Source organism: Heteronotia binoei, chromosome 4 (assembly GCF_032191835.1).
Source record: "Heteronotia binoei isolate CCM8104 ecotype False Entrance Well chromosome 4, APGP_CSIRO_Hbin_v1, whole genome shotgun sequence".
Classification (NCBI taxonomy): Eukaryota; Metazoa; Chordata; class Lepidosauria; order Squamata; family Gekkonidae; genus Heteronotia; species Heteronotia binoei.
The window spans coordinates 99,343,506-99,357,814 of record NC_083226.1 but is presented as its reverse complement, the minus strand read 5'-3'; positions in this window follow the sequence as shown (position 1 = coordinate 99,357,814).

The window sequence follows — 14,309 nt, the reverse complement described above, 5'->3', positions numbered from 1 at the left end:
CCTGTTGCATAGGATTGCAATCCACCTTGAATCTTAGTGTGAAAAGCAGAATATAACTGACACAAATAAATATGTAATCTTTTTTTTCTGTGTTCCCTGTAATATCCAATTTTAAAAATAAGAGTTACTGGGTGCAAATTATTTCTTCTTTATTGAAATGTATTTTGTATATTCCTAGATATATGGATTATGAGAGCCAATATGATGTAGTAGTCAGAATGTTGGACAGGGATCTGGGAAGCCCAGTTTCAAATCCATACTCTGCCATCTGTGACCTTGAGCCAGTTACAGACTCTAAGCCTATCTACCCAAAAGGGTGGTTATGAGGGACAAATGAAGAAGAATAGCAGCTTTGGGTTCCTATTGGGAAGAAAGGCAAGGTATAATATGCATAAATTAATTTTTAAAATGGAATATGCATTATGGAAAGACATTTTTGTGCATGCTCAAAGCTACTGTCTTCTCTATCATTACACATTCTAAATGTGTATTAACAATGAGCCAAAAATAGTGGGAAAATATAAAAATACCAATACAAAAACAAGAGTTTCAAGAGGCCAAGAGTGTTTTTTGAAATATTGCACTTTCTCCAAGCTAGCCAATGGGGGGGTGGGCTTCGAGAGCCACACAATATGTGCGAAAGAGCCACACGTGGCCCCTGAGCCACAGGTTGGCCACCCCTGATCTAGCTGATCAGGGAACATGTAACTGTTATGATCATACAGACAATCAGATGTGGCTATTTGATCTCATCACAAAGCCAGACTTGAGTGAGAACAGTGCTTCCTGCATTTATTTTGAATGGGAAAACATTTCCATATTTTTCAGGCCATGTTATTACTTGAAATGAGTAGCTGTGTGTGGCAGGAATTGAATTTCTTCACCTCACCCTTCTTGTCTGGTAAATAACTAAATCTATTTCTCATGCATGTCCAGATACTTTCCTCATATGAGTCCTTGTAACACCCTTTACACAGAACAGCATATTAAGACGAACCTACGATTTCATCCATTGCATTCTATATAGTGCATATCAATCACACTGTAATCTCTGTATTTGAGTATTAAAACCCTGTATTTAATAGGCTGTGAATATAATTTCCATATGTGATCTTGAATCCCACAACAAAAGCTATTCCCTAACTGCATCTCATTCCTGCCTGAATAAAATATCAATGATGTTTCCAACATCTTTCAAAATTCAGAGCAGCTGGATTTTTTTTGCTCAAAGTGATGTTCCATGTTGCTTTTTAAATGAATCACAGTGTTTAAAACCTGGGGAAGTGCTTAGTTTGCTTGTTTTACTGTGGACACAAGCCATCTGTAATACATTTTCATTGTAATTTCACCACAAAATTTCTGAGAACGCTATGGTGGAAATCGTAACTCCTTCTTGTGCATGAACCATTTCCTGTTGATATGAAGAGGCTGCATATAGCCCATTAATCATTATAGCATTCCAAAAAAAATAGTGCATTTCAGGGTTTTTAAAAAAAGAAGTGGTAGGTTTTGTATCATCACCTGTATTTACAGCATTTTCAGTTTTCCTCCATAAAAAGAAACACAACGGGAGCTGAACTTGCCCTCTGCTTAGTCTTTTAGTTCTTTCTTCAGCAGTATGCTGTAAGTGGAAAGTTTTAAAAATATACTCTTTTAATAATTTCTGGAATTTCTCAGAGAAATTTAACTGTATCAGAGGCTGATGTATGTATAAAGACATATGTGTAGACCAGAGTAGGAGAAGAAGGCAGTAGGATGAGATTTTCAATGTGTCAAGTTTTTTGGACAATGGTGATGACTAACAGATTTGTAGGAAAGTCAGTATGACTGATGGTTTATTTTGTGAAGTTGTTTCTTGCATTCCATGGAAAACATTCAAATAAAATGAACGGTTTACCCTTGAAATGCAAATACTGTTCTACTCAGAAACAATCAAAGTTGCCACAATAGACAATGCATTTGTAGAAACAGATCTGATATTTGGATAAGAGAGGGGAGGGGAAATTGTGTATTAGATTTCATATGATCATTTCTCAGCAATACACTGATTAATATGAAGAAGAAAAAAGCAACCAAATTCTCTTATAATACACCCATTTTGGGCAATCTAACCTTAAATATTTTCAATAGTAGCCTTTAAACTATGCCATGTCTCTTTTCTTGTTCCTGAAACCCAAGCAGCATGCAATATATGCATTGTTGTATTTATGAGAATAATTGTTCAGGTATATTTGTTGTTTGATTTGCAGTTGAATACTAATTGTGCTGACTCTAAGGTGAGCCTCATTGGCTCCCAAGAAAGATGGCACAGAATTGCAGCCTTTGACTACTTTCTGTGTAAGAGTATACATTAGGGATGGGCATGAACCAGGGAAATGGTGGTTCGTGTTGGTTCATGGTTAATTTGATTTCACCACAAACCATGAATTTACATGAACTTTTCCATTTCCTGAACTGGCTCATGGCTCATTTGTTTTGAGAGCTGGTAGCACAGCCCTCTCAAGAGTTAAGAGACACCAAACTCACAGGAAGTCTTCAGCAGGATCTCCTCCACCTGGCCTCCAAGTTGGGTGAAGTTTGAATTTGGGATGTCCAAGTTATATTCCCCTCAAAGCAGGTGCCCCCAGGAAAACTCAGCCTCAGGTTTGGTCCCTGAAACCACATAAGGAACACCTTCCCAACAGCGAGAGGTGTTTAAAAAATTGTCCCACTGTGTGTGGGGGCAGAAAAGCAGTACCTCAAAGTCTCCCCTAAACCAGCCATGCAGCAAACAATTGGGATTGATTGAATTGGTGCAAGGCTGTCTGGAGAACAAACCATAAAAACAAACCACCTGAACCTCCACAGAAAAAAAAGCAGTTCATTTTTGAGTTCAGGAGTGACTCAACCAAATGAGCCATGAACCAGCTTGGTTCATTTTTGAACCATATGTGTAGACCAGTTCATTTTTTGCTTCATGCCCATTCCTAGCATACACTTAATATCTGTGCCTTCAAAGAACATAGATGGTTACTTAGGGTACTTACAATCTGCACTGATTATTATGTCATTCACAGTATGATAAAGGAAGTAAAATTTGGTGTTTTGTTTATAGTGGGACTCCCTGTATTTAAAAAGTCTGCGAGCTCTGCAGAGTCATCCGAGTCATAGAACTAACAGTTGGTGTACAGGTTATTCAATGAGATTAGAGAGGTGGCTGGAGCATGATACTAGCTACAGTGCCATTTTGCTTTATTTTCATGATTCTCTAGACATTCAGAAAGGGTTGCCAGGAAAGGTGAGAATGAACATTTGACTTTCTATGAACTAAACAACAATAGCTTAATGCAACTGGAAATTTTCAGTTGTGGGCTTTAAAACTGTGCAACTGAACAATAACAACAAAAGGGTGAGTGCAGTGATAATTTATTCTTCCTGCAATTACAAAAGTCAATAAGCAAGTATCACTGTCTATAGATGCTATTAGTAGCTCCAAATTGTTCAGATCCTTGAAAGTGCTTATAAGTTAGAACACTGTTTCATGTTATCACAGCTCTGCACATGTTCTCCCATAGACTGAATTCTGAATTAATCATATATGTTGTATGTTGTGGTACTTTGAAGGCAGCCTATCACAATCTGCATGGATTGAAAAATGTGCAAGATTAGCACTCTCATACTCTGCATATTAATATGCAGTATTCATATTTGAATAGCATTACCCTTGTGTCAACCCCTTTTCTGTCACACTGTAGTGGCTGGCACAATACCAATTTGACACAGAATCTTCCTTCATTCCTGTCCTCTGGACAGATTCTGTAAAAGCAGGAAACATAATGCATAACCCACCTCATGTTAATATTTTGAATCAGAAATTGTATACAAAGAAATCTTTGATAGGAATTTACCAGCACAGTAATTGCTCCCACCAAATGCATCATTCAGTTTTTACTGAGTGTTGGCCTCTGAATTATGTATAAGATTTCTATTTCCCCAATGTTAATGAATTTGTGGCGGTCACTTCTCTACGCATTATTTATTTGGTTTATTCACCTTTTTCATAGATTTGCTCCCCTTATTTATTTGATATTTTAGCTTGGTTAGGCTAAAGAGAGTATGAGTGGCCCAGAGTCATTCGATGAGTTTCATAGCTGTGTGGGGGAACTGAACCCAGATCTCTTTCCTAGTCTAATATACTAACCACTATATCATGCTTACTCTCTTTTGTTTTCTCTCATTGTCTGGAAAGCAATGTGAAACTTTGCATTGGTCCAAGAACAGTGCATAATGTTTTCAAAAAGGGTGCATTTATAAACATAATTTCTATTTTGACTTCTCTGAAATTGCCGTCTTTTAATGATAGTGACAATAGCAGTGTGTTAACTTAGAATAAGCGAGATTGGTTCAGGTACATTGTCTAGTTCATATTTGTCCACGCTTTAAACCAATATACTATTTTGGAGAATATATAAGATTTCTTTGAAGTAGTGATTGCCCACCATTGCAACCCATTGCCAGCTGCTTTTTAAAGTGGCGGGGTGTGGGGTGGGGAGCTGCTGCTGCAAGAACCACAACATCATCTCCATCTGACAACCAGAAGTGCTGTCACTGGATCATGGTGATGCTCTAGGAATCTCAGCAATCTGTGTGTTCCTACAGCATCATTCCAGTGTGGTAATGTCACTTTTGTTTTTTGGCTAGAATGATGTCACAGTGATTTGCAACACCATTTTGACATCTCTGCCACCCAGAGCCTCTCCACTACCCAGTAATCCAGCCAAAGGTTGCCAAGGGCTGGCAACCCTGATTTGAAGGCAAGTATAGAGAGAAATTGTAATTTATATTTTTGGACTCACCCCTTTCATTTTCACAAGGATAACCATCTTCTTTTTCTAGGCTTTTGGTTAAATTAGCTGTAACAATGGATTTTAAGCTTGGTACTTGTGGATTCTGGACTTTCAGTTTATCATAGCTTTCTTGTTTACTTAAGCAATTTTGCTTTCTTCCTTTTACTCTGTTATAAACCAATTTGAGAATGCTATTCCAAAAGGGTAAAAAAAAATGTTAAATAAATAGCTAAATAACCATACATTTATTAAGCAAGGTAAGTAGTTTGACTGGGGAAGGCAATGGCAAACCACCCCATTAAAAGTCTGCCGTGAAAACGTTGTGAAAGCAATGTCACCCCAGAGTCGGAAATGACTGGTGCTTGCACAGGGGACTACCTTTACCATTTTTAAGTAGTTTTCAAGAGCATTATCAACACAAATGAAGTTGCTGATGGTTTTGTTCTGTAGTGGATACAACTTGTGAATACAGACCTCTTATCTTCATATTAGGGGAAGCTCACATTTATCCCCAGGTGGTTTCCAAGGAGTACAACCATTTTTCAGAAAAAACCCCACAAGTGTTGTAGACATAATGAATACTGGCTGAGGCAGGAGAATAGACAAATTACTTGGGCCAGAATATGAGCTTAATCAAAGCTGACTTGGACACATTTTTGGCATCTGAGGTTCAAAATGCAAATGACACCAACCCTACAATAATAAGATAATAATAATAATACAATAATAAGAGTAAATCAAACAACTGGCAAATTTCTGCCCTTTTATGAACCCTCCCCTGATCTTCTGCCTACCCCAAAAAGAGGACTAACGTGCTGCAATTTAATCTTGACAAGACAAAGGTGCTACTGGTAAAGGGAAGATTTGATCCAGGAACTGAGATGTCTCATGTTTTGGCTGGGGTTGCCCTGCCCCCTATAAATTGCATTGGATTACAAACAGTATTCCATTATTTTAATCAAAGGAGAAATGCATAAAAATACCGAGGATATGTAGTTCTTGATGAGAATGAGTTTAGCATATGTAATGAAGTAAGAAACCAATATCCCTGTTAAATCCTGGAGAGTGTTTGTTCCAAATGTTGTAATTCAGCAATTTCCATTTGCATCCTGTTCCTGAAGTTCCTTTGCAATAAAAAGAGCTACTTTGAGGCTACCCATTGAATGTTCTGGGAGATTAAAGTGTTCTCCTACACAGGTTTCTCAGTCTTGTGATTCCTGATGTTAGATTTGTGTCCATTTATCCTTTGGCATAGAGTTTGTCCTGTTTGTCCTATGTAGAGAATTGAAGGGCATTGTTGGTATTTAATGGCATACACAATGTTGGAAGATGAGCAAGGCTGATTCCGCATTTGGCATTTGCCTCCCTTTCGCTCAGAGGTTGTTCCATGCGGGTGTGATTTCCCGATTCCGCACTAGAGGATTTCTCCCAGATTCAATTCCCAATCTGTTCTGTGTGTTCTGATTCCACATTACTGCTGCTCCTGGAGTTTTCCCCACAATTGTAGCAATTTCCCCCTCCCTCATACATTTCCTTTTTTTTTTTAACACGCATGCGTGTTCGCGTTACAACACAATCATCTTTGTTTGTGTTACAACGTAATGCCAGAGGCGTAATACTGGCAAAGTCATGTGTTTTCCTTTCACCCTGCTATTGGCAGGTTATCTAAGCCCTGGGAAATCTGAGTCGGCGATCCACCATTTTTATCCACACATGCTGAATGTTAAGCACACAGTTTTCCATTAAAAGCTATAACAAATTACAAACAGATGCATGAAGGTGGTGGTAGTGGGGGGGGGGAAGATTTATGCAGAGGGGGTTAAGGGAGAAAGTTTCCCCAACCTATCAAAAATATAAACCTATAAACATAATCAAATTTCCGTTCCCGTTTGAGGCCATACGGGGGGGGGCAATAAAGGTGGCAATCGAGCATCTTTAAAGTAGTTCGTGTAACATCACTATTTATTTAGTTGCATTGTAACGATCTTATTTGAAAAAAAATTATAATAGTCAGGAGTGATTTTTATCGGAGGGGGGAAGAAAGTAATCACAATGCAATGACACATTATCAAAATCACATGGAATACCATAAAGAATGGGGGCGGGTGGAAGCAAGGGATGTATCCAGTAAAAGAAAATCATGTTACATCGTTATATATTTTTTGCATTGCAACGTGAAATGTGATTTGTTTTAAAAAAATTACTTTATTTCAGGAAAATATTGGATAATTTTCAAAGGAAGTATGACGAAATAATTGGGCAGAATCATGGGCATGGAGTTATGTGGGTGTGTTCTACTGATGCGAGAAGTTTGACAGCACACTGGCGTGAGTTTTGCACATAAATTTTGAGCCCCGAAACCGCATCAAAAATAAACTTTTCACATTTTGCCGATCTCCTAAATTCGGGGCAACACCACTTTGGAGGCGGGTCATACTGCATCCCAAGTGTCCTCTAATTCTTACCAATTTGTAGAGGTGCCTATTGACACTTTTGGGGTTTACCTGAAAGTAATGTAGTGACATTGCTGACATCATACTCCCACCTGCCAACTCTCCTGCTGGTTCAGCTTGGCTACGCTATGATTTTCTGTTACCCAAGCAGTGCCTTCTTCTTGTTAGATATTGCTCTAAATTGGAGCCCCAGCATTTATTAAATAGTTGCAAGAGGTCTTGTTGATTTGCCTTTGTTGATACAGCTCAACATTTTTTTCTCAAAGAAAAGGCCAATTTCTGTGTAGCAAAGTGAAACTATATTTAATGTGCCTGCTGCTTGGGTTGACTTGTTGTTAGCCTGAGACTTCAACTTTAAAATATAATAAATAGAGTCTATGCAGCAAGTTGCCATGGTCTACTGGATCATCATGCTTTTTTTTTTTTTTTAAAAGAGGGGGAAATCCTGAATTGTTTTGATGAGAGCTTGTGAATAAACTATGTTTAGACAGGCTTAGCCTGTTTTTAGCAATTTAAAAATACCAGTGAAGCTGTCAAGCTGTCATGAAAGCACACTTGCTGGGGGTTCTAGCCAAAGCAAGTAGAAATAAATTGGCTGTCTTCAGTTGGAGGCTCAGAAACTCAGAGTATATTGACTTGTTAGGCAACATCTCATTAACAGTTCAGAGCTCAGATCTCACACCTAAATGCTCCAGAATTTAGGCAATAAACAAACTGTTTCAGTGCACAATCTTTAGTGGAAACATTGATTTGATACCAAGGAGAGTTTTGGCAATCATTTCACTTTCTACAGTATATTTCCAGTGAAGTATGTTGGCCTATGCTTATGTGAGTCTGTTCCAGAGTCATTCCCAAGGAAGTGGGACTTTTAACCAATAAAATATTTGATGATATTTGATTTGCAAAGTGATTTTTTTTTTTAAGTAACTATATACATTTTGCCTTTTAACTGGATAGCTGATTTTTAACAACTTGGTTGAATGTATTATGTTTGAATTAAATTACGTAGTACAAAATTGCAATGAAAGCATCTTGAATTACACTCATATATGATGTAAGTTCAAATCAATAAACAAACATCACTATTGAGTGGTAAAAAATGGCTATCCTTAATATTTACGAACTCATCAAATGTGGAAAGGTGGAATACTATACTAGAGCTGAAATAGCTTAATGTAGTATAGAAACCCAAAGGTCATCAGTGTTGAGGTAAATGTAAGATTACAAAGTGTACTAACATTGATTTTTACTGAGCAACATCAACTTCAGTTACTTAAGGCTCTTAACAAACCAGAACAGCTTGGCTTCAAAAGCAGAAGTAACTTCTGCACAGTTTGGAACTAGATGGCAATGGTGAAAGATATTGCAATCAATTTTAATGCAGGATAAGGACAGAGATACTACACCGTTGTATCCCTGAGTGTCTGAATCCTAGAGTGGCTGTTTTAGGGTTGCCAGTTCCCAGGTGAGACCTGGAGTTCTCCCAGAATAAGAATAATTCTCCAGGCTACAGACACTGGTTCCCCTGGAGAAAATGGCAGCTGAAACTACCTTCTCTCCACAAACTCTACATTTCCCAGATTCCACCCCCAAATTTCTAGGAATATACCAACCTTGAGTTGGCAACCCTAGTTCTTAACTCTGCCAGTTAATTAAAGAGGAAAGAGACAAAACATAAACAAAATTTTCTTATGTACACCAATCCATTAAGTAGGAAAAGCAAAACAAAACACTAGCCATCCCATGTTAAGCTTAATCCATTAAGTAGGAAAAGCAAAACAAAACACTAGCCATCCCATGTTAAGCTTGCTCAGTCCAGAAGATAAACCAAGGACATAATATAGGTATTAAGATATTCTTTATCTTTTTTAAAAAAATGAAGTAATATTATGGATTACTCAATCTGAGCACCAAGAAGTTCCAGTGATAATACTACTTGGGACAGTTCCCTTTGTACAAGAGAGGTCTGAAGAGTTATGATTAGGGAAGGGTGCAGACTTCTCCATGACCCTAAATGCCTCATGAAAATTGCCAGGACAAGGTTCACGAACTGAGGTTCATGCCTGTCCCTATGCATGATTCTCCCATTACACTCCATATGGTTTTTTTAAAAGGTTCATGGGACTTGTGGTGGGAAATGAGGGTGGGACAAGAGGGATCACTGAAACGGCTTGCATCTATTTCTGCTTAACAGCAGGGCTGGTGCGCCCCTCAGTTGTTAGTGTGAAATAGATGCAAGCTATTTCAATTATTCCTTTTGTTCCCCACCCCACCCCCACACACACCTCCCAAGGAATTACTGAAATGACTTCCTGGCTCAGTTTGGCAGTCTGATTTGAACCAGGCTTCCCAGCAGAGCCCCAGTCCAGACTGCAGGCAGAGTTCTCCCACAGGATTGGTTCCCTTACAGGCGCTGTTGGGCAGTCTAATTTGAATCAGACTGCCCAGCAAAACCTCATATGAGGCTATGGTGGTGCACCTTACAAAAGCCATTTAAATAGATGTTCTCTTCCCTTTAACTGGCTTTTGCAAGTGCACTGTGTGTGAATGGACTAGATGGCCCTTGGGGTCTCTTCCAACTATGATTCTATAAATGAATTCTGAGTTCACTCACTTCCAGATGTACTTGCCACTTGGACTTCACTCATTCACAGTACACCTTGCAAAAGCCATTTAAAGGAACATTTCTTTCCCTTTAAATGATTAACCTCACAAAATGAATCTGTCCTACCCTGTCCTGCCTGTAGAGCTTATACCCAGGACTGTATCCCATAGATTTTACCCATTCCATCATGTTTCTGAGATACATATTATATCTAAATTGTCATTGAACACCAAGCACTCCAGCTGTCCTATCTTGGCTTGGAAACTTCTAACATTGGCATGTAGACACCTATAATATGTTTCCTTCTCCAGTAACCCTTGTCTCACTCATCCCCTTAGTCACTATACATGGCCCTCAATTGCCATCTTGCCCTCATTTTCAAGTTCTAGTATGTTCCTATCAATATTACACTGAGTGTTAATACAATCATCCATTTTGACTGACTTGTCCCAAACTGGAGACTTTCAGCTCCTGTTTAATTTTCCCCTGGGATTAACTGAAAAGCTGCTCTGCCACCTTTTTGATATTAATCTCCAGCAGCCTGGATCCCTTTTGGTTTGAATGAATCCTATCTCTTTTGTACAGGTTCAGCTTGTCCCAGAAAGTTCTCTATTGCCTAACAAATCTAAACCCTTTCTCCTTAATAATTTCTGATAATGCTACCTTTGATGTCCTGGCCTTCAAATTTCTGTCTAACAAACTATTTTTTCCTCCAGGAGCCTAGGGATGGCCATGAACTTGGAAAATGCAGTTCAGTTTGTGGCATGCCCAATTTGCGAATCATGGATCATCATCACAAACTGTCAAACAAACCAGTTTAGTTGTGATGTGGTAGATGGCACCCGGTGTGCCAGAGACCAAACTTGCAGAGAATCTCTGGCTGACTCTCCTCTACTGCCCCTCCAAGTTTGATGCGGAGTGGATTTATAAGATCTGAGCTATGTCCCTCCTCAAGAAAGTGATTTCTGAGGAAATGATGGGTGCAGGTTCAGGAGATTCTTTTTCTCTCCTTTGTCCTGGTGTTTATCCACTGCTCTTGTCACTTTCAAATGATTCTTGTCAGTTTCAGGAGCCCCCCCCCCCATTTGCTGGCTATTCTTGCACTTACCTTGTAAAATCACTGAACTGGTTGCACCAGGCTTGCAAAAAATACGCCGTCTTCTGTTTGTACTGCTGGAGTTCTGTGATTTGACATTAGTCCTCTTTACTTGTATTGCTGAAGTTACAGGTATGAAATGGCTATGAAATGGCTCAAGAACACATCAATGACATCAATCTCAAAGGGAAACTTTGATGCTTTGATGTTTGCTTTGAAGTTTGGTAAATATTTTGATTGAGTGGACACAGTTGGTCTGGAGATGTATCCATTCACAAACCACAATGAATCTCCATGAACAGCTTCAAAGTTTGTGGAAAGTTTGTGCCAATTGACCTTTCACAAACTTGACTTTTTGAACTATGAATAGGCCAAAATTCATCATAAACTTTAGGTTGTGAGCTGGTTTGCACCCATCCCTACCTGATTCCAGGATAAAAGGCACAGGCCAAGAGTCCTTTGACTCTTGCTCTTTGGCTTGTGCCTCTGCCCAGGAGGAGCTTTACAGTTCAGAGGCCCATAGCTTAACCTCCCAGCAGCAACAGCAAAAGATGTGTCCTGGAATCAGACAAACAGACCTTGCTCAGTGAGCAACAGACCAGAAAAAAGATCCAAAGGGTGAGAACAGACGGGCGTTTAAAGCTGTCTGGGGGATGGGAAGCAGGTGGGCCAAAAAAGCGCATTCACACGTGCACATCTGCCTGCCATCCCCATCCCGCCCCGGTCCCATCCCAGGCTGGCCGGGAGCCAGCTCGAAAAGGTACTACTTTTCACTGCAGTGCCTCTGAGGTGCCTCCTGGCCGTATGGAAAGCCAGGAGGTGCCCAGAGAATGCCTGGGGAGCCGTGAGCAGGACACAGGAGTGTTCCAAACACTCCCCAACCACCCAAGGCCCGCCCCTTCCTGCAGCACCGTCCAGAAGCTCCAGGGCACTCTTCTTCAGACTGGCTTTGTTCAGGGTGGCTGCAAGCTGCCCCAAATGGGCCATCTATTAGCAGCCAAACAGACCCAGACAAAAGCGCCACTTCCTAGCAAGCTACAAGCACCCACTCACCCTCAAACGCTGACCTCTCTCAAAGCAACCTCAGTTAGTGCTTCCCAGAGGTTTAGGAATGGAAAAGGGAAAGAAACCCACTCAGTTTCCCAGCAGCTCTCTCCTGTGTTCTTTCTTCCAGATCAGCTGGCTCGGTTCTCCAGTATCTTGATGAAACACTGCTAACCTCTTTGTCAATAGGAAAAAATAAAACCACTATATCCCATCTAATGGCAGGATGGTGATTGAAAAAGTACGTTCAAATCTGGAAGGTTCAGTACTCAATAGAAAGAACTCCCACACAGTGACAGATTTGTCAAATTATTGAATATTTTCCCAAAATAACATAGCAACCATAAAATGATAGAGTTGTTTACTCATTTGTGCTTACCCTTGCCAGAAACCTCTGCATCAGTGCTGGTTATTACAAAGGATAGCATGTATCTAGGAATAATCACAGCAAGGGAAAAATTGTTCCCCAATGACCTCCAGTTCTCCACTTCCACAGTGGATGGAGCTCCCATTAGCTTCAACAGAACTTCAGCAGCTGTAACTCTGGCACCATGAAAGCAAATGCTTAAAATATTTCTGTAAGAAGATCATGCAAGTGAAAATGTATTTTATAGGTTTGACTCCAATAGCCTCAAGAAAGATTTTTCAAGACTTCATTTTGTTGTGTTTAAATGTAATAAATATTTAAATAAATTAAGGGTGAACAAATGGTAGCTTCATTCCAAATTTTCTGTAGAGTAAATGCAGCTCCCTGCACTTCTTAGTTGTCTTTATATCACAGTTGCCTTAGTTGCCACAAAATCCATTTTATGTTTCTTTTTAGGCAATACTAGAGTGATCAAACCAGGAATTATGGAAATCAGGTACTAGTACTAATTTTTTTCATTTAAAATATAAATTTATTATTCACGGTACTAGTACTTTACTCACTGCACCACAGGTTAGCTATCAGATAAGGAAACAAATGGATTATCAAATTAATGGACAGAAAGATCTGGCAGAACCTGAGCCAGCTGGTTTGGAAGAACCTGTCACTTCTTGCTTCTCCTGTGTAAGCCACAGAACATGGTATTGTTGTTCTTCAGCTGAATCAACATGTTACTAGGAATGCCAGACCCCCCTGGTGGAGCATCTCCCAGTTTTGGGTGCTCCAATTTACACCCCCCCTCCAAAAAAAGGCAAGAAGTCAAAAATAAATGTGATGTACCTATATCACCCAGAAATGACATAGGCACATTGGTGATGTCTAGGGGCAACACTTATATTTTTGAACAAAACTCTATGGTAGAAGCTAATTATTCTTTCTTAGTAATGTTTAGATTAACATACACATAGCACCTTTTTTGTTGGTCAGTTGCACAGTTGAGTCCGACTCTTTGCAACCCCATGGATGAAGTCACGCCAGGCCTTCCTGTCTTCCACCATCCTCCGAAGTCTGCTCAAATTCGTGTTTGTTACATCAGTAACCCTGTCCAGCCATCTCATCTTCTGCTGTCCCCTTCTTCTTTTGTCTTCTGTCTTTCCTAGCATCAGGATCTTCTCCAGTGAGTGTTCCCTTCTCATTTGGTGGCCAAAGTATTTGAGCTTCAGCTTCAGCATCTGACCTTCCAGGGAACAGTCTGGGTTGATTTCCCTTAGGACTGATTGATTTGATCTTCTTGCAGTCCAAGGGACGCTCAAGAGTCTTCTCCAGCACCACATCTTGAAAGCATCTATTCTTCTGCACTCGGTCTTCCTTATGGTCCAGCTCTCACAGCCATACATTACTACTGGGAATATCTTTGACTATACGGACTTTTGTTGGCAGGGTGATGTCTTTACTTTTTATTATACTGCCCAGGTTTGCCATAGCTGTCCTCCCAAGGAGCAAATGTCTTTTAGTTTCATGGCTATAGTCACCATCTGCAGTGATCTTGGATCCAAGGAATGTGAAGTCTGTCACTACTTCCATGTCTTCCCCTTCTATTTGCCAAGCTGTGATGGAGCCAGATGCCATGATCTTAGTTTTTTTGATGTTGAGTTTCAAGCCTACTTTTGTGCTCTCCTCTTTCACCCTCAACAAGAGGTTCTTAAGGTCCTCCTCACTTTCTGCCATTAGAATGGTGTCATCTGCATATCTGAGGTTGTTGATGTTTTTTCCGGCAATCTTAATTCTGGCTTGTGCTTCACCAAGGCCAGCATTTCGCATGATGTACTCTTCATATAAATTAAATAAGCAGGGTGATAATATACATCCTTCTGGAACTCCTTTTCCTATTCTAAACCAATCAGTTGTTCCATATCCC